The following is an 18465-nucleotide window of genomic DNA, read 5'->3' on the forward strand; positions in this document are numbered from 1 at the left end:
CTCACCAAAACTGATGGACAGAAGGGCCTTCGCGATGTGGGTCTTTATGATTCCATCACATTCTGTAACCGACATTCACCGGAACATTCTGTAACCAACATTCCCCGGAAAATACTGTAACTGACATTATTGGTGAATGGTTGGATGCCAGTTAATTGAACAAAAGATAAGATCCTGAGGGAAATGATCCCATTCCAGGGAGAAGGAGATACTGTTTCAAATTCCCCTCAGGGAGTTAAAGGGGTGAATACATTTTCCCTGTGTTCATGTTTCTTCACAACTGAAAATTGACCACAATTTAGACGAACAGACAGAAATTTTTATACTCTGTTGTCTTCAAGGAACTGGGAAAGAATCCTTCAGGAATGCAACGTCTTCACCCTCTGTATCAGGAACTGTGAAGAAGTGACCTGTGACTGCGCAGGTGGGAATGTTCCAGAAAACATCCGTTCTTATGGATGTGTGTCTGTGTGTTTTGAGTGGGAGTGCTTCTTGTGTTTCATGTTGTGTTTCTCGCAAACAAAATTGAGAAATTACTATTTGTTATTTGAGCTTTTTTTCCCCCACTAAACCAGTGATATATTTGACAATGTCACTGGTTCCTCAATCAAACTGGTAACTTTGCCTTCAGACTGATGTATAATTTATTTGTTTTCCTTCCTCACAGTTAACGTAGTGACAATCTACGTCCTGCTTTATAAAGAGTGTGGATTGTCTCCTTGTGTCAGACGTTACCTGGGAGCCATGGCAGTGGCGGATCTACTGGTCATTATCCTTGACCTGATATTGAGACACATTCCCATTGTTTATCGGGACCAGTTTTATTTCCTGCGGGACATCCCCGTGTGTAATATCCACGCCGTCCTGCTTTATGCAGCCACTGACTGTTCTGTCTGGTTCACCGTCACTTTCACCTTTGATCGATTTGTGGCCATTTGTTGCCAGAAGCTGAAAAGTAAATATTGCAGTGAGAAAACGGCGGCTGTGGTTCTGGGAACAGTGACTGTGCTGAGCTGTTTAAAGAACATTTTCTGGTATTTTATGCTCACAGCTCACTATTGGCTGGTGAACACCCCCTGGTTTTGTGATGTAACAGACGGTGTTTATGACTCTCGTGCCTGGGTCACAATCGAGTTCCTCCACCACATTCTAACCCCGACTCTCCCATTTCTCCTGATTCTGCTGCTCAATGTTTTCACTGTCAGACACATTTTAGTGACCAGCAGAGCCCGCAGGAGACTCCGGGCTCACACCAATGGGGACGGTCAGTGTGACACAGAAATGAGAAATCGAAAACAATCTGTCATTTTACTGTTTGTGATCTCGGCCAATTTCATCCTGTTATGGTCAACGTTAATGGTGTATTCTATTTGGGCCCGGATGTGGTTGTTTGGGTATTACTCTGTGCGTCTAGATGGCTTTGTGCAGGAATTGGGCTTCATGCTGCAGCTCCTCAGTTGCTGCACAAACACCGCGATTTATGCCGTGACCCAGACTAAGTTCAGGCAGCAGCTGAAGAATGTGCTGAAATATCCCTTTACCCAAATTCATCCATCAATCAAATTCACTCATTAATCAATCCATCCAGGATTTTCTCATTTCAGTTCAATGTTTCAGCAATGAAGCAGCCTGTCGCTATGGTAACAGACTGGAGGTAGCGCTGGTCCAAACTTATCTCGCAGGGGGCTACAGGGAAATATTTCGATGATTGTCTCAATTCAGTGGGCCAGTGAGTAAAGGCACCATTCCACTGACTGTAACTATTACTTCAATATGTAATTGATAAATATATACATTAAAGAGAGCCAAGCAGCAGAGTGAATTGTATTATTGTTGCTGTTCCTCCAGTTTCCAGGTGCCATCGATGTGGCTCTGGAGGAGGCCCAGGATAGGCATGTCGTCTGAGGAGTGGGAGGGAATGTTGAACTCGTTCGCTACTGGGAGGTGCAGTCGTTTGTCACAAACCGAGCGTAGGTGTTCCACAAAAAGCGGTCTCTGGGCCTCCGTTTGGTTTCCCTGACATTGAGGAGCCCACATCGGGAACAGCGGATAAAATCAACCACATTTGGGCATGTGCAGGTGAACATCTGTTTAACGTGGACGGTATTTTGGGGCCTGGGATGGGGGTGAGGGGGGAGGTGCAGGGGCAGATGTAGCACCTCCTGCGGTTGCAGGGAAATGTGCTGGAGTTGGTGGGGTTTGTGGGGGGTGTGGAGCGCACGAAGGAATCGCGGAGACAGCAGTTCCTCAAAAGGTAGATGGGGTGGAGAGGGAAGTATATCCCTCATATCCTCCACACTCCCCACTAGTTCTCATCCCAAGTCCAGCATCAACCCCCAATCACTGTCTCCTTGACCCATCCATCTTCCCTCTCACATATCCGCTCCTCCCAACTACCCGCTCCTCACACCTATCCACTCCCTCCATCTCACTGACCATCCCCACCAACCACACTCACCTCTCCTGGCTTCATCCACCCTCCTTGACCTGTCCGTCTTCTCTCCCACCGTATCCCTCTACTACGTACCTGCTATCACCGCCGCCCACTCTATTTATTTTAGAGCCTCCTTCCCCTTCCCCCATTTTTGAACAAGGGTCCCGACCCGAAACATCAGCATTCCTGTTCCTTTGATGCTGCCCGGCCTGCTGTGTCTCTCCAGCTCCACACTGTGTTATCTCAGACTCCAGCATCAGCGGCTCGTACTATCTCTGAGTGAGTCATCTTCAATGTTCACTGAAGTGATGGAAGGGAAGTGGACAGGGCTCTCAGGCATCACATTCTCAACAATAAGCTGCTCACTGACACTCACTATCTTCTAATGTTTGCTGTCTTTGTTCGTTCATTGTCCCATTTTGCTTCTCAAATTAGATTTATCACCTTCCTTCCGCAATCTCTGGCAGGAAGGGGGCCTTCACCTACCATCACATCAAACATGAGCTTTCCTCATGGTGGGCCAAACTCCAGGGATGAGACAGAGAGAGAGAGAGAGGGAGAGAGCAAAGGAGGGAGGAGAGAGATGAAGTGAGAGAGCAGGAGAGGCAGAGAGAGAGGGGGCAGAAACAGAATGAGGTGGGGGACAGTGAGAGAGAGAGAAGGATCTGCATCTCATTCCCGACTGGTCCAGCATCTGCAGTTCCCATTATCTCTGATACAATTTTAACCTCACTGCGAAGCCTCTTCCAGGGATACCTAACCTGAAGAAGTTACCCTCCTCCCTCTGGACCAACTCAGGGAATCTCTCTCCCACTGCAATCCATCTTCGGTCCGCCTCCCCATCCCTCCCTATTTATTTCGGAATCCTCTCCCCATCCCCCTTTTCTGAAGAAGGGTCTAGGCCCGATACATCAGCTTTTGTGCTCCTCTGATGCTGCTTGGCCTGCTGTGTCTATCCAGCTCCACACTTTGTTGTCTCTGATCCCGATTGCTCCCTCGTGTTTAAAGTGAAACAATACTACCCCCTGCTGGCCTCCTCATGCCACTGCACAGGGATGGTAGATTGTGGAAGCCAGCAGGGACTCAGTCAAAGAGGGAGAGTCGCCCACAGCAGCGTCAATACACACACACACACACACACACACACTTAGACACAGAGACATATGCACATATACGCACAGACATGGAGACATCCAGATACATTTATGCACACGTATGTACATGCAGACCCAGTCATGCAAGGACAGAAACACACAGATAGACACAGCCACACACAAAGGCAGAAGCACACACCTCAAACACACAGAAACACAGACACAAAGAAACAAAATGACACATACAGATTCCGTGTGCAGTAGCAGACACAGCCCTGAGATTAACCAGCTTCAAGACAGTTCTTGTGAATCAGATATGGCCGAGCTTTTACAAATGAAATGCCAATGAGAAAGTGGGACAGTGCTGTGATGCCCCTTGGCTACTGTCAGGGAGAAAGTGAATGTGTTTAACAAACACATGAGCATTTGTGCAATGTACATACGCCCAATGGTACAACAGATCCATGTCATCACTTGATGTCCATCTGTGAAACTGATTGATGTTCATTCTCAGAAAATCATTAAAAGTAAACTCGCCAACTGTACTGGTTAATTTCAATCCCACTCACATCTTGTGTTTGTGTGAAAGTATTGTGTTCCCCTGTGGGATAAATCTGGGTTCCCTGGCTGCAGAAAATTCTGTTCCCTTGTCTGAATGAAAGGTCGTTGTAGCTAGTTTGAAACTGCAGCTTTGTCTCTGAGTGGATTTCAGGCCTGGGGAAATGTGTGTGTGTGTGTCTGTCTCTGTGTGTGTGTGTGTGTGAGAGAGAGAGAGAGAGAGAGAGAGAGAGAGAGAGAAGGAGTGTGAGAGAAAGGGAGTGACTGTTTTAGGGGGAAGGGAGAGACAGACAGGAGCCATTGGACAGAACATTTGAGTTGTTGCTTTCTCTCACACCACCTCACATCCTGCTTTAATCTCACAAAGAAGCCTCTTACTCTGCTCTGTGCCTGAGAGAGGTACATGTCAGGTAGAGACAGCTGGGAACTGACTGGGATCTGGGAGGACAGAAGGGATTGAGGCACGGGCCTGGGAAAGAGACAGAGAGGGAGTAGAGAGCAAAAGAAACCAGCGAGAGAGACAAGACAAAACCCAAAGAAAGGAGCAGAGAGAGAAGAATAAAGCCACGGTGAGAGAGAGAAATTTCATTCAGAGCAAGGAAAAGGGCAAAGAGGTGAGAGTGGGGAATAAATCCAGAGTACAGAGAGAGAAGGACTGACAGAGAGAGAGAGAGAAATCCCAGGGAGAGAACAAGAAAGGACAGACACAGAGAGAAATCGAAGGAGAGGAGAGCAAATAGATACCATGGAGAGTGAGTGATGGAGAGACAGAGAGGGGTGGTCGCAGATAGAATGACCATCAGGCAGGAACAGTAAGATTCCACTGGGCAGAGAGAAAGGTGTGGAGAGAGGTGGACAGGGAAGTTCAGAAATGGGAAAGGCTGAACGTTAAAACAGTTCCTGCAAAAACTGGGGAAAGGGGTGAGAGAGTTGGAGGAGACTTGAGGAGGTGGGGTATTGGTGAACGGGGAGATGTGAAAGATGTGGGGGAGACAGAGATTTATAGAAAGCAGTGGGAGGTACAGGAAGCTGAGAGTATGGAGGCAGAGAGAGAGGGAGATAGTGAAATCTGTGGGATCAGACTGTGCAGCGACATCACATCATCCTGAGATTCAGCTCCCAAATCAAATCCCCTCAGGGGCAGGTGTGGAAAGGCAGAGAGAAATGAAAATTGAATAAATAAATAAAAGCATCAAAAGCACAGCAAGATCCCATTGCTGGTTGGACTTCACAACCTGACATCTTCCCACTCCCCCAGCAGAGCCCCTGATGTTAAACTGAGAGAACGGCGAACAGGAAGGTGTCTCAACCTGTCTCAGGCCTGTACCAGTGTTTCTGTTTGAGGGGAGGGGGAGCAGGAGAAATGTTTACTCCAGAGGCTGGGATTCACACCCCCATCCCCATTCCCAGACTCTGTCTCCCTCTGTCTGTGCCCAAGTTCCAGTCTCTCAGAAATCTCCCAGGGAGAGAGAGAGATGGAAATTGCTCCCATCAAAGCCAATATATTTTGAAACAAAAATAACGAGGATTGAAACGAGGTCCCATCACTGACTGACTTCCAAAATCTCCCCAATTTCTCAGCACTTTCCCCTCATTTTAAATCCAGAGAATGGGAACAGATTTCATCTGGATTCGAGGGGCAAATGCTTTCTGACTGCCCCCAGGGTTTAATTTCTGAGAGGCTGGGCAATGACTCAGTGGGAGGAGTGACCCCACAGGGCCTGTGTCTCTCATTCCCTCCGTGTTTAACCTGCCCCCTCCAGCTGGTTCTCTGATATTATGGGGTGGGGGATGTTGAAAAACAAAACCAATACCCCTCCCCCCGGTCTACTCCCATTCACTGGGCTCAGCCCCCGTGTCCATTCTGTCTGGGATTGGTGCTGTTTCTACATGAAACATTAAAAATGAGCTTCCACTGGTACAGTCACCCCTCTCTCTCTCTCTCTCTCCCTTCTGCCCTGTGCTTTCTCTCTCTGTCCCTATCACTGTCTCCATCTCTGTTGAGCTTTCTCTTGCTCGATAATTGCTCAATGCCTCACTCTCTCCCTATTCCCTCTCTATTTGACAACAATGCCCTCTCCTGCCTCACATTTGCCACATGTTCCCATCTCCCCGCTGTGTCTGGGAGACATTCGCAATGTCACTGTCACATTTTGGAGGGTGAGGGGGTGACGAGAGGTGTTGGGGAGGGGAGTGTCTGACCTTGGGGGGGTAAAAGGAGGGATGATGCACCCTACCCACTATCAGACTGTCAGAAAACTCAGCCTGAGTTCCTGCAGACAGCCTGACGGTGACATGTTGCCAAAGGGGATACACAGCACGATCCCACAGACTACGGTATGCAGGACCTCCAATGGATTCCCTTAACAACCTGCAGGACCCCATCCCCCCACCCCCACAGCGCCCCACAAGGAGAGGAGCTGACATAGGAATGAAGGACATTCTGCACAGCAGGATCCCACCTGCTGTCCCCTGCAATGCCCTTACCCCACACTGAAGAAGCCTGAACGTTTCTGCATCATTTCCACCCACTTTCGGAAGCCCTCCCACCTCACCCGCCCCACCACATCTGAATTTGGAAAGTGTAGCCTCGCTACTGTAAAGAAACAGCTGCAGGCTGTCCCCACACAGCAAGATCCCACAGGCTGCAAAGTGCAAAAAGGGCCTCCCCCACCAGCAAACACTGAACTCTCCCATTTCAACTTGGAGCTGGGCTCGGCCTGAACACTGCAGTAACCTCCTCTCCCCTATCCCCCCACCCCAGATCCTGTACCTATCACCACCCCCCCCCCACCACACCCACCTCTCCCTCTTTCAGCTGTTTCCCTTTTCCCTCCTTCATCCCCATCCTCCCCTTACCCTACTCAGCTCAATGAGATCCCACAAGTAGCTCCCTTCAAATATGCCACCCCCTCGAGTGTACCTCGAACATAGCACAGTACAGGCTCTTCGGCCCACGATGTTGTGCCAAACGTTTACCCGAAAACCAAGGCCTATCTAACCTCCAACCCTACCTGAGATTGTCATCCACATGCCTATCTAATAGCCACTCAAATGTCCCTACTGAGGCCGACTCCACTCTCTGCTCCAGAAATGCATTCCATGCCCCAACCACCCTCTGAGTAAAGAACCTCCCTCTGACATCTCCTCTATATCTGCCGCCACTCACTTTAAATCTATGCCCCCTTGTAACAGCTACCTCCACCCTAGGAAAAAGTCTCTGGCTGTCCACACTATCTATATCGCTCATCATTTTGTACACCTCTATCAAGTCACCTCTCATTCTCCTTCGTTCTAAAGAGAAAAGCCCTGGCTCTCTCAACCTTTCCTTGTCAGACTTTCCTTCCATTCCAGGCAACATCCTGGTAAATCTCCTCTGAACCTTTTCCAATGATTCCACATCTTTCCTGTAATGAGGCGACCAGAACTGGACACAATACTCCAGATGTGGCCGGACCAGGCTTTTGTACAGCTGGAGCATAACTTCACGGCTCTTGAACTCAATCCCTCTATTAATGAAAGCTAACACACTATGTGCCTTCTTAACAACTCTATCCACCTGGGTGGCAGCTCTCAGGGAGCTGTGGACATGAAGCCCAAGGTCCCTCTGCTCCTCCACACTGCCAACAATCTTTCTGTTAACCCTTTATTCTGCTTTCAAATTTGTCCTTCCAAAATGAATCACCTCAGACTTTCCAGGGTTCAACACCATCTGTCACTTTTCTGCCCAACTCTGCATCCTATCAATGTCCCTTTGTAACCTAGAACCGTCCTCCACACTATCCACAACTCAACACCCCTTCATGTCGTCTGTGAACTTAATAATCCACCCTTTCACTCCTTCATCCAAATCATTCACAACAATCACAAATAGAAGAGGACCCAGAACAGGTCCTTGAGGTACACCACTTATAACTGAGCACCATGTTGAATATTTTCCATCCACTACCATTCTTTGTCTTCTAAGGGTCAGCCAATTCTGAATCCAATCTGCCACATTTCCCCCGATCCCATGCCCCCTTACTTTCTGCATGAGCCTACCATGGGGAACCTTATCAAACGCCGTCCTTAAATGTATGCTTCCCAATATGCTCCCCGAAAATGACCCCTGCCAAAAATGACCCCTAGAATTTTGTGGCATGCAATTTTGAGCCATCCTCATTTCACATTCTCCTCTCCTCCATTTTCTGCCTCCTGCCCAAATCTTCTGCCCAACATGTTTCACAGCCTCCACGTTTTGCCCCTTTTTACCTCCCCAGAAATGTGTCCTCCACTTTTTCCCTACCATCACAATATTGTACCCCATCTCCAAATCCTGTGACTCCCCAAAACAATATTGCACTCCCCCCCCATAAGTAATTTGCCCCGACCTGTCAAATATTGTTCCCTCATATTGTTATTTCCCCCATTTCAGTTACTCTCCACAATATTGCCCCCAAAGCTTGCCCTCCTTCCCAATTTTGGGACTCCCCCACTTTGCACTCCTTCTAATATTGCCCCCTCAACAAATGTTTGCAACCCCTTTCAAAATGCCCCATCTTGAGTTTTACCCCACAAATATTTTGCCCTTCACAAAATGTTTCAACGCTCAGTTTGTAACTGCCACCCCGCCATAGAGCTTCTCTCCCCTCCCAGTTCCTTCGTGACCACAACTCCACTGTATATAAATGGCCCTCTGCATTTCCTTCTGTGGACAATTCCCCCCTCCACATCACCAAGTCGTTGCACCCACCCTGGGGGCAGAGGTCACAGGGCATAGGGCGAGACACTCAGGGGCCTTTTCACTGACTGCCTTACAGTACAGCAAGATCCTGGTCCCCAGGCAGACCCTGCCCCCCTCATTGAGACAGGTAACCCCCCACCCTTTCAGTTTAGAGAGAGCAGGCAAGGGTGAAACTCAGGTGGGGCAGGGAACAGGAAGATCAGAGGGTGAGACAAGTGATGGGGAGAGAAGGTCATTGATAGAAAGGGAGGGAGAGAACCTCAGAGGAGAAAAGAGGCACAGACAGGCCAAGGGAGAGACAAGACATGGGGAGTGAGAGGTGGGAATAGACAGAGGGAGGGAGAAGGGTGAGAGACAGGGCGAGAGAGACAGAGCGAGAGAGTGACAGAGAGAGAGAGAGAAGAGGCATAGAGAGACAGAAGAAGAATGAGGTCATGAGGAGGGGGGACAGACAAAGAGAGAGAGGGAGAGAGGAAAACAGGGAGGATCCCACTCCAACAACTATTCACCCCTCTGCTCTCTGGCACAAGGCCCAAATCCACCCTAGGGAGAGAGACAGAGAGATGCAGGCAGTCAGAGTGGCACACCCCCAGGGAGGGAGACAGACCAATGGGCAGGCAGGCAGATGAACCCAGGGAGGGAGGGAAAGTGAGAGAGTGACAGAGAGAAGCGGGGGGAGGGGGAAGGAGAGAAAGATACCAGGGTGTAGGACAGAGACAGAGGGAGATGGAAAGATAGGGAGAGAGAAACAGAGGGACAGAGAGACCCCAGAGAGAGACAGAAGGACAGACAAGCGAGAAAGAAACATGGACCGAGAGACAGTGAAACCTGAGGCTGGGAAAACAGGACACACAGAGAAAGATAGAGGAGAGAGACAGAGGAACAGAAAGGGAGAGAGACAGAGGGAGCCAGAAAGATCCCAGGGAGGGAGACATAATGAGGAAACCCAGGGGCAGAGACAGAGCAAGAGAGAACAAAAATACCACAGGGAGAGACAGAAGGGCAGACAGGGAAGAGAGAGAAATCCCATTGAGAACAAGAAAAAGGGCAGAGAGAGAGTGGGAGAGAGGGGGAGAAATAAACTCAGGGAGAGAAACAGAAAGCAACTTAGAGTGAGAGAAAACCCAGGGATAGAATGGAAAAGGACAGGTAGGGAGGGAGAAATCCGAGGGAGAGAACAAGAAAAGACGGACAGAGAGAGAGAGAGAAATCCCAGGGAGAAAATAGGAAAGGATAGGGAGAGAGAGAGAGAGAGAGAGAGACAGAGGGACAGAGAGAAATCGAGTGAAAGAAGAGCAGGCAGAGAGATACCATCGAGAGTAGGTAATGGAGAGACAGTGAGGGAGCATGCAGATAGAATGACCGTCAGGCAGGAACAGCAAGATCCCATAGAACAGCGAGAGAGTGAAAGTATAGAGAGAGGTGAATGGGGAAGGTCAGAGTTCAGAAAGATTGAACGATGGAACTGGAAGAGAGCAAATGATTTGAAAAATGGATATCAGAGGGTCGGGGGAGAGCTGATGGGGGAGATTTGAAGGATGTGGGGGAGGTGGAGATTTATAGAAAGCTGTGAGAGATTTCAGAAGCTGTGAATATGGAGGCAGAGGAAGGCAGTGAAATCTGTGGGATCAGACTGTGCAGCAGCCCCATTTTTATCCCTTTGTCTCCCCCAAGCCCCAGCCCAGGTCTCACGCCCTTGTGGTCCAAACTCCAGAGACTGCCTGAACCCCATAATTCATTTCCCCCGTGAGCATGTGAGTGTGGAATTGAACGACAAGGACACGGGATGGTTTATTATAATTCTCTCGGTCTCGCTCTCTCTGGTCCCAGCTCCTGTCTGACGATTCCTCATGGCAGAATGCTTTGATTCTCTCTGTCTCTGCATCATCCCGAGTTTCAGCTCCTGAATAAAATCTCCTTGGGAGTGGAGGTAAGACAGAGAGAAATGAAAATGGACTAATATTTTTAAAAAGCACTGAAAGCACAGCAAAATCTCACCACTTGCTGACTTCAGCAATCTGAGACATTCCCCACCCAGCACAGCAAGATCCCACTGCTGAACATGCCTGAACACCCACAACCTCACACTCTCCTCACCTCACCCCACCCCGCCCTCCCCACCCTAACACCAGCACAGCTCCTGATTTTAAACCCAGAGAACGGGGAACAGGAAGATGTCTCAAACTGCCTCAGGACTGTCCCAGTGTTTCTGTTTGAGGGGAAGGGCAGGAGAGATATTTACTCCAGGGCTGAGATTCACAACCCCTCACACATCCGCCATCCCCACTCCCAGAATCTGTGTGCCTCACTCTGTCTGCAAGCTTCAGTGTCAGATATCTCCCCGCCTGCCCCAGCACAGAGACAGAGAGACAGAGACAGAGGTGCCCTGTTTTTTTGGGAGGGGATGTGGGGGAAGAGAGAGAGAAAAACAGACAGACAGAAATTGATCAAATTAAATGGAAATAAAAACAAACAGAAACAAAGGGAATCCCGCCACTGACTGACCTCCAACATTTCCCCATTTTATCAGCATTTCCCCTGGGTTTGAACCCAGAGAAATGGAAGAGATTTCAACTGAGATCAAGGGGCAGATGCTTTCTGACTGCCCCCAGGGTTTATTTCCTGAGAGGCTGGGCAGAGACTCAGTGGTGGGAGTCACTCCCCGGAGCCTGTGTCTCTGTCCATCTCCATCTCCCCACTCAGAGTTTAACCTGTCCCCACCAGCTTGTTCTCTGACACTCTGGCGAGGCAGTAAAAAAACACGAAGAAATGACCAATGCTCCCCTCTGCCCACTCCCATTAACCAGGCACAAACCTCTTGCCCACTCCACCTGGGATTGGTGCTGTTTCTACATGAAATATTAATGATGAACCTTTCAAAGTGTCCAGTCGCCTGTCTCTCTCCCTCCCCGTCTCTGTCTCTGCCCCTATCCATGGATCCATCTCTGTTGACTGTCTCCTGCTCGAGAATGATCAATGTCCCTCACTCCCCCCATTTCCTCGATGTTTCAGTAGCAATGCCCTCTCCTGCCTCACGTTTGCCATGTGTTCCCATCTCCCCGCTGTGTCTCATGGATATCTGCAATGTCAATGTCACATTTTGGAGGTTGAGGGGGTGATGGGAGATGGGGTGGGTCTCGGCTGAGGTAGTGGGGGTGATAGAGGGACAACACACCCACTCAGTACAGTCACTATCAGGCCATCAGCAGACTCAGCCCAGGGCCCTGTGGATAGCATTGCATCACATGTGAGGGTGACCTACAGGCTGCAGTGGTGCACAGTAAGATCCCACCGGCAGCTGTGTGTGGGACCGCTGAGGGATTCCCTCAACACTTTGTCGGAGCCAGGCCCACCCCCTCCACGGTCTGCAATGTGAAAACAGGCCTCTCCCCCACTGAACCCACCAACAAATATTACACTCCCCCATTTCAACTTGGAGCTGGCTCGGACTGAACACGGTAGTTAACCTCTCACCAGCACCTCCCTAGATCTTGTACCTAGCCCCCCCTAAACATGCCCACCTCTACCTGGTTCAGCTGTATTCCTTTTCCCTCCAACACTCCCATCTTCATCCCAACCCCACCCCCACACTCCTTGCTGTGCAGGGTCCCACGAAGAGCAAAATGTGAAAATGGCCACATGTTGATGGAGAAGGTTAAGCTCATTCCGAGCACTGATGTAGAGGGAGTGGGGGTGGGATGTCATACCCTGCAGTTTCTACACCCTTGTAACGCTGAGCCCTTCCCCTGTCCCGGAGCCTGCAGTGACCCCCACTCCCTCACCCCCACCCCTCCCACATATCAGAATAAGGTCCCAGTCAATGGGAACAATTCCCTCCATTCACCCCCAAACCTCGCAGACAGGCCAAGACGGGCCAAGAGGTGGGATTGGGTCATGGGATAGTTGGGGGAGGTCGTGGGATCCTACTCTTCCTTCCCCACATCCTGGCATCCCCATCCTACCCCAAACTCTCCACTAAAATGGCAATAAGTCCCAGCAGAGTTTCTCCCAGATATTCCAAGATGAAATGCAGAAGAGAAAACAGTTTGATGGATGGACAGGAGTATCCAGCTCACCCCTCCCCTCCCCTCCCCTATTGCCTTCAGCTCAGCAATACACTTCATTCAAGTGGTGCCTGTACCTTCCATGTATTGCTTGCTGCCTCATGGCCCCATCTGAAACACAGAAATGACTCACAAAGCTTCATAGGTTTAGGATTCCTGATGTCCCCCCGCCCTCCCCTCTCCCCATCCCCATACACAACACCCAGATGTGGCTAAAATTGGAATGAACGAGCAACCACACAGCAAGATCCCAACACAGTCTCACTGCATTCCAGTAGAAACACATCACAAACACAGTTCGAAACCAGAGGCTGTAAAGGTTGAGACATTCATCCCCCTCCCCTCATGTCTGTGTATCTCTCCGACTTGTCTCTGTCTCATTCTCTCTATCTCAGGCTGCCATCTTACTCAGGTGTTGTGAACAATTTTCTCTGCATCTTAAATATTCAATGACTGGAGACCCCACCCCCGCCTCCCCCAGCCCTTGTATCTATTCCCTGCCTCTTGTACATCCCCACCTCCCCACTCCCACTGCCCTCCGATCTCACTCCCATCCCTGCCTTTCTAAGCTTTTCCTCTCTGTCTCCATCTCCCTTTCCCCCCAACACTGTCTCTGAATTATACCTCTGTGTCTGAAATGTTGTCACCCCTGCCATTTAGTAACCCTGGCCTGTCACACTGCGGCATTGACTGTCTAAAATGGTGGGACGGTCTGGAGAGAGTGGTGGGAGTGGGGAAGCCCTAAACTGAGGAATGGCAATGGAGAGAGGGAAAGGGGGAAGAGATAAAGTAAGAGAGAAAGAAAGAGCCAGAGTATGGTCAGAGAGAAGTGAGGAAGATCCCAGCCTGAGGAAGGTGCGTGGAGAAGGAGATGGACAGAGTGAGACAGAGAGACAAAGAAAATGTAATAGCAAAGGCTCTGTAAACACCATTTGGACACTGGGCATCTTGTTGCAATGTAGGCCACACTGCAGGTAATTTGACACACAGCAAGATCCCACAGGCAGCAGTGTGGCTGCTGACAGATTGTGTGTCTCACTGATGCTGGTTAAGGGTTCAATTCTGGCTCCAGGCTGACAAAGAGGGACCAATCTTGCCATTTACGAAGTTCAACACACTTCTCTCTTTCTTTCTCTGTCTCTCTCCCCTGCCCCTCTGATATCTCTCTCTCACTCTTTCTTTCCCACCTCTTTGTGTGTTGCGTTCTCTCTCTCCCTTCTAAATCTCTGATCTTTCTGTCTTTGTTCCTCTCTCATTTGTTCCCTCTCCCCTCCCCACATCTCTAATCTTTTTTTCTCTCTCTCCCAGGTTTAATCTTGAGCATTGTAATCTTTATCATTCAAAAAGTCTGTGACATTGATATTTGAGGATATTCTGTTTGATAAACGGGGGCACTGTTTCCTAGCATTCTGTGCCAGTAATGCTGCAGGTCATTGATACACAGTGTGATCCTACAGGTCACCCCTTCCTGCTCCAAAATGTGTTGAAATCACAATTTCCATTCAGGCAAGAGGCTATCAGTTTCTTCGGGACTCTTCTTTTTTGAAATAAAAATCACTGCCTCCATCCCAGGATGTAATTTGGTGGATAGCACTTTCTCAAACAAAGTGATTGAAGCTGGGCAGTGAAGAGATAATGGAGACCCCAGTTCTCTCCCCCACAACACGCCCCCTCCCCCAGATCCTGTCTCCTATCCCAGCTCAGGTACAAAGACACATCTTGTCCCTTTATCCCTCGCACCCTCCCACTCACTCTTTTTGTCTACGTCTGTGTTTTTAGTTTATAAACAAACTTTGTATTGCAAATTATTTCTAACTCCCCCATTTTCAAATAATGACGGGTCATGTTGCTGTGCGTGAGATGTTTCTATTTGTTTGACAAAAAATAACAATTAAAGGAAGCTGCAGAGGATTCAGGAATGGAGACAGAGAGAACTGTACAAAACGCTAGTGCGGCATCATTTGGAATATTGCGTGCAATTCTGGTCGCCCCATTACAGGAAGGATGTAGAAGCATTGGAAAAGGTGCAGAGGAGATTTACCAGGATGTTGCCTGGTCTGGAGAGCAGGCCCTATGAAGAATGGCTGAGGGACTTGGGTCTGTTCTCATTGGAGAGAAGGAGGCTAAGAGGGGATTTAATAGAGACATACAACATGATCAGAGGATTAAATAGGGTGGACAGTGAGTCTTTTTCCGAGGATGATGACTTCAGCTTGTACAAGGGGACATAGCGACAAATTGACGGGTGATAAATTTAAGACAGATGTCAGAGGCAGGTTCTTTACTCAGAGAGTGGTAAGGGCATGGAATGCCCTGCCTGCTATTGTAGTGAACTCAGCCACATTAGGGGCATTTAAACAGTCCTTGGATAAGCAAATGGATAATGATGGGAAAGTGTAGGGGGAGGGGCTTATATTAGTTCACAGATCGGCACAACATCGAGGGCCGAAGGGCCTGTTCTGCGCTGTATTGTTCTATGTTCTATGAAAGACGGAGATGCCCTCGCAGATACTCAGGGGATTGAGGTAAAATGGCCAAACAATGTTTTATTTATGTGATTATCAATTTTTTTCATCCTGGCCTGCACACATCACACATTACTCTGACGTGAGAATGAGTCTGAGGAGAAACTTTCACATTTATGGTTTTAATTTCGTCCTTGGAGAGTCCTGTCTGTCAGACACTCACTGGGAGGAGACTTAATATGTTTGTGTCAAATCCCAAAGTCCCGCTTACTTTAACCCCAGGCTTCAAACTTGTTTTTAAAAGTTACCTGGAGGCTCCTAAAAGAAAACCAGGGTACACCAGAGGAATTCAAATCTTGAGGTAATAAACAAATACACATCACATGGGCCCCGCGGTGTGCAGCCTGTTGAACAGGCCTCTGGCCAATGCCTGCCCCCCCACCCCTCCTCACTCTGGAGGAAACTTGTGTCCAAGGGAAGGATTACTTTTCCCCTTGTAGCTTCAAAATAAATGGATAGAACAAGAGGGGGAAAATTATTGGAACTGGAAAGGAAGGACATTGTTAAAGAAATCGCACAGCACCATTTGATGTCTCTCCTTCACACAAGCCATCCCTCATCAATGCCAGGCTCTGATCAAATTGAGGAAAACTTTGGGAAATTTCAATCCCAGACCAAGGAGGCAAGGTTAAAAGGAGGAGATTATCGAGACAGTCGCATTGCTGCCGGACAATGAGGCACAGCAAGATCCCACTGCCAGCAATGTGTCAGGAAAAAGATAAACTCAATTTTTGTGATAGCACGTTGGTTAAATGGTAAATAGTTTCTGTATCTCCAGGCACTACCATGATAGATACTTAAGAATGTCAAAAGCCTCTCACTCCCTCCCTCTCCCTTTTCTCCTGCCCCTCTCCCTGTTGCAAGTCTGTCTCTCACTCCCAATGTCAACTTCACATTCACACATTTTTACTCTGACAACAGAACCAGTCTTTTGTGAGATTTCACATTTACAGTTTTAATTTCCTCCCTGGGGAGTCCTGACACATGTTTGTGTCAAATCCCAAGGCCCTGCTTACTTTAACCCCAGGCTTCTAACCCTGGGGCGCAGCCTGTCCAATAAGCCTCAGGACGATATCCCCCTTTGGAGAAAGCCCTTGTTCTATGTCTTGTGGGCCCCAAACACTTCCCCTTTGGCTCTTCAAAAAATAACTGATCCCTTTGGAGAGGAAAAAAAAGAGACAGCATTAGTTGAAAGGCAAAGCAGAGACAGTGCAGCAAGATCCTGGGATTTCCTCTCTGTCACACGGACAATCTCTTGGCAACCTCTGAACACAAACATATCGGGTGATGCGTTGAGTTTCCATGCCAGTCCCTTTGTGAAGCTTTGAAATGGTGGGTTACCCGATTAAAACAGTCACAGCCTGTAACAATGACACTGGGACAATTAATACACAGCAAGATCCCACATGCAGCAGTGTACCAACAGCCAGATAATCTGATGTTCTTTCCCCTCCTGTGATGCTGGCTCAGTTTAATTATTTTCTGTAACCCCAGAAACTGACATACAGTTAATTCACAATCTCAAATGCTCTCCCTGGCTCTCCTGTTTTTCCTGCTCTCTCAATTCTTCAAATCTTTCTCTCACTGTCACATTTTATCATGCTGCCCTCCTCCATAACCCACCTTAAACCTCAGGGTCAGAAAGAGATACGACTGATGCGGGCCCCTCATGGGATGCAGTGGGAACAGGCATCAGGCCACTGTTGTCCCCCTCTGGAAGTAATTCTTTTTGAAAGCTTTCCCGGCCCCAGACATTTTGGATCTTCACATTGCAGCTTCCCAAACCAGAAATTCCTGGGGATAAAACAGAAAAGATTAGTTGAAAGGAGGATCTAGAGCATTTTGCAGTAAAATTACACAACCAGAGGCCAGGCCTATCTACTACCCCACTGCCATGGCATTACAAAACATCACAGCAACATCAAACTACCAAATAAATCATAAGCCGGTAATAAGCCAGAGGCTTAAAAGATTAATAAACACACATACACATGCACAATCTCAACCAAACAGGGAGAGCTGCTCCATCTCGCTTTTGTGCTCCTGAGATGCTGCTTGGCCTGCTGTGTTCATCCAGCTCCACACTTTGTTATCTTGGATTCTCCAGCATCTGCAGTTCCCATTATCACTGATACAATTTCCATCTCACAGTGTGTCAGGATGAATCTGACTCATTCCTCAGTGAGTCGTTTGCAATGTGTCGAGGTGGAGACTGCAATGTCCCTCAGTCTGCTCATAAGGAAGGCCTCTGTGTGATAGAGATGGTAATTTCCAGGATTGGAGTCTTTTGTTGGATTTTCCTGGCCATTGACATGTTAATTCTAGGGCAGCAAAGCTTTACCATTCCTTGTTCTTTGAAACTCTTTTTAAAGCCCTGTTCTCAAAGTGTGGGGCTGGATGAACACAGCAGGCCAAGCAGCATCATAGTAGCAATGCAGCTTGAAAATATTTAACATCAGTCTCATAATAGCACCTGAGAACCTACAGCCCAAAAGACAGGAGCGGAAAGATAGTGGGGATATTTGCTGAGGATCTCTCAAGATTTTCCTGAGTTAGTTTGGCTCCCAGAATCAAACTCTCTTTCTCGCTCTCTTCTGCCCCTGTCTCTCCCTGGCCTGCACTACATACAGCCATTTCTACTTGACTTTCAAAACATTGTTTTTTCTCCTCCTCGAGAATACATCAGTAGACTTTGAGAATTTAAAGCGTTGATCATATTTCTGCCCTTCAAACACCCACAATTCCACCTCTCTGCTCCCAATTTGCCACCAGCACAGGACTGTGGAGAACATGGGAGCACTTTAGATAACAAAATGTGAAGCTGGTTGAACACAGCAGGCCAAGCAGCATCTCAGGAGCACAAAAGCTGACGTTTCGGACCTAGACCCTTCATCGGAAAAGGGGGATGGGGTGGGGGTTCTGGAATAAATAGGGAGAGAGGGGGAGGCGGACCGAAGAAGGACAAAGGAGAAGATGGGTGGAGAGGAGAGCATAGGTGGGGAGGTGGGGAGGGGATTGGTCAGTCCGGGGAGGACGGACAGGTCAAGGAGGCGGGATGAGGTTAGTA

This window comes from Stegostoma tigrinum, unplaced genomic scaffold (genome assembly GCF_030684315.1).
Source record: "Stegostoma tigrinum isolate sSteTig4 unplaced genomic scaffold, sSteTig4.hap1 scaffold_89, whole genome shotgun sequence".
Classification (NCBI taxonomy): Eukaryota; Metazoa; Chordata; class Chondrichthyes; order Orectolobiformes; family Stegostomatidae; genus Stegostoma; species Stegostoma tigrinum.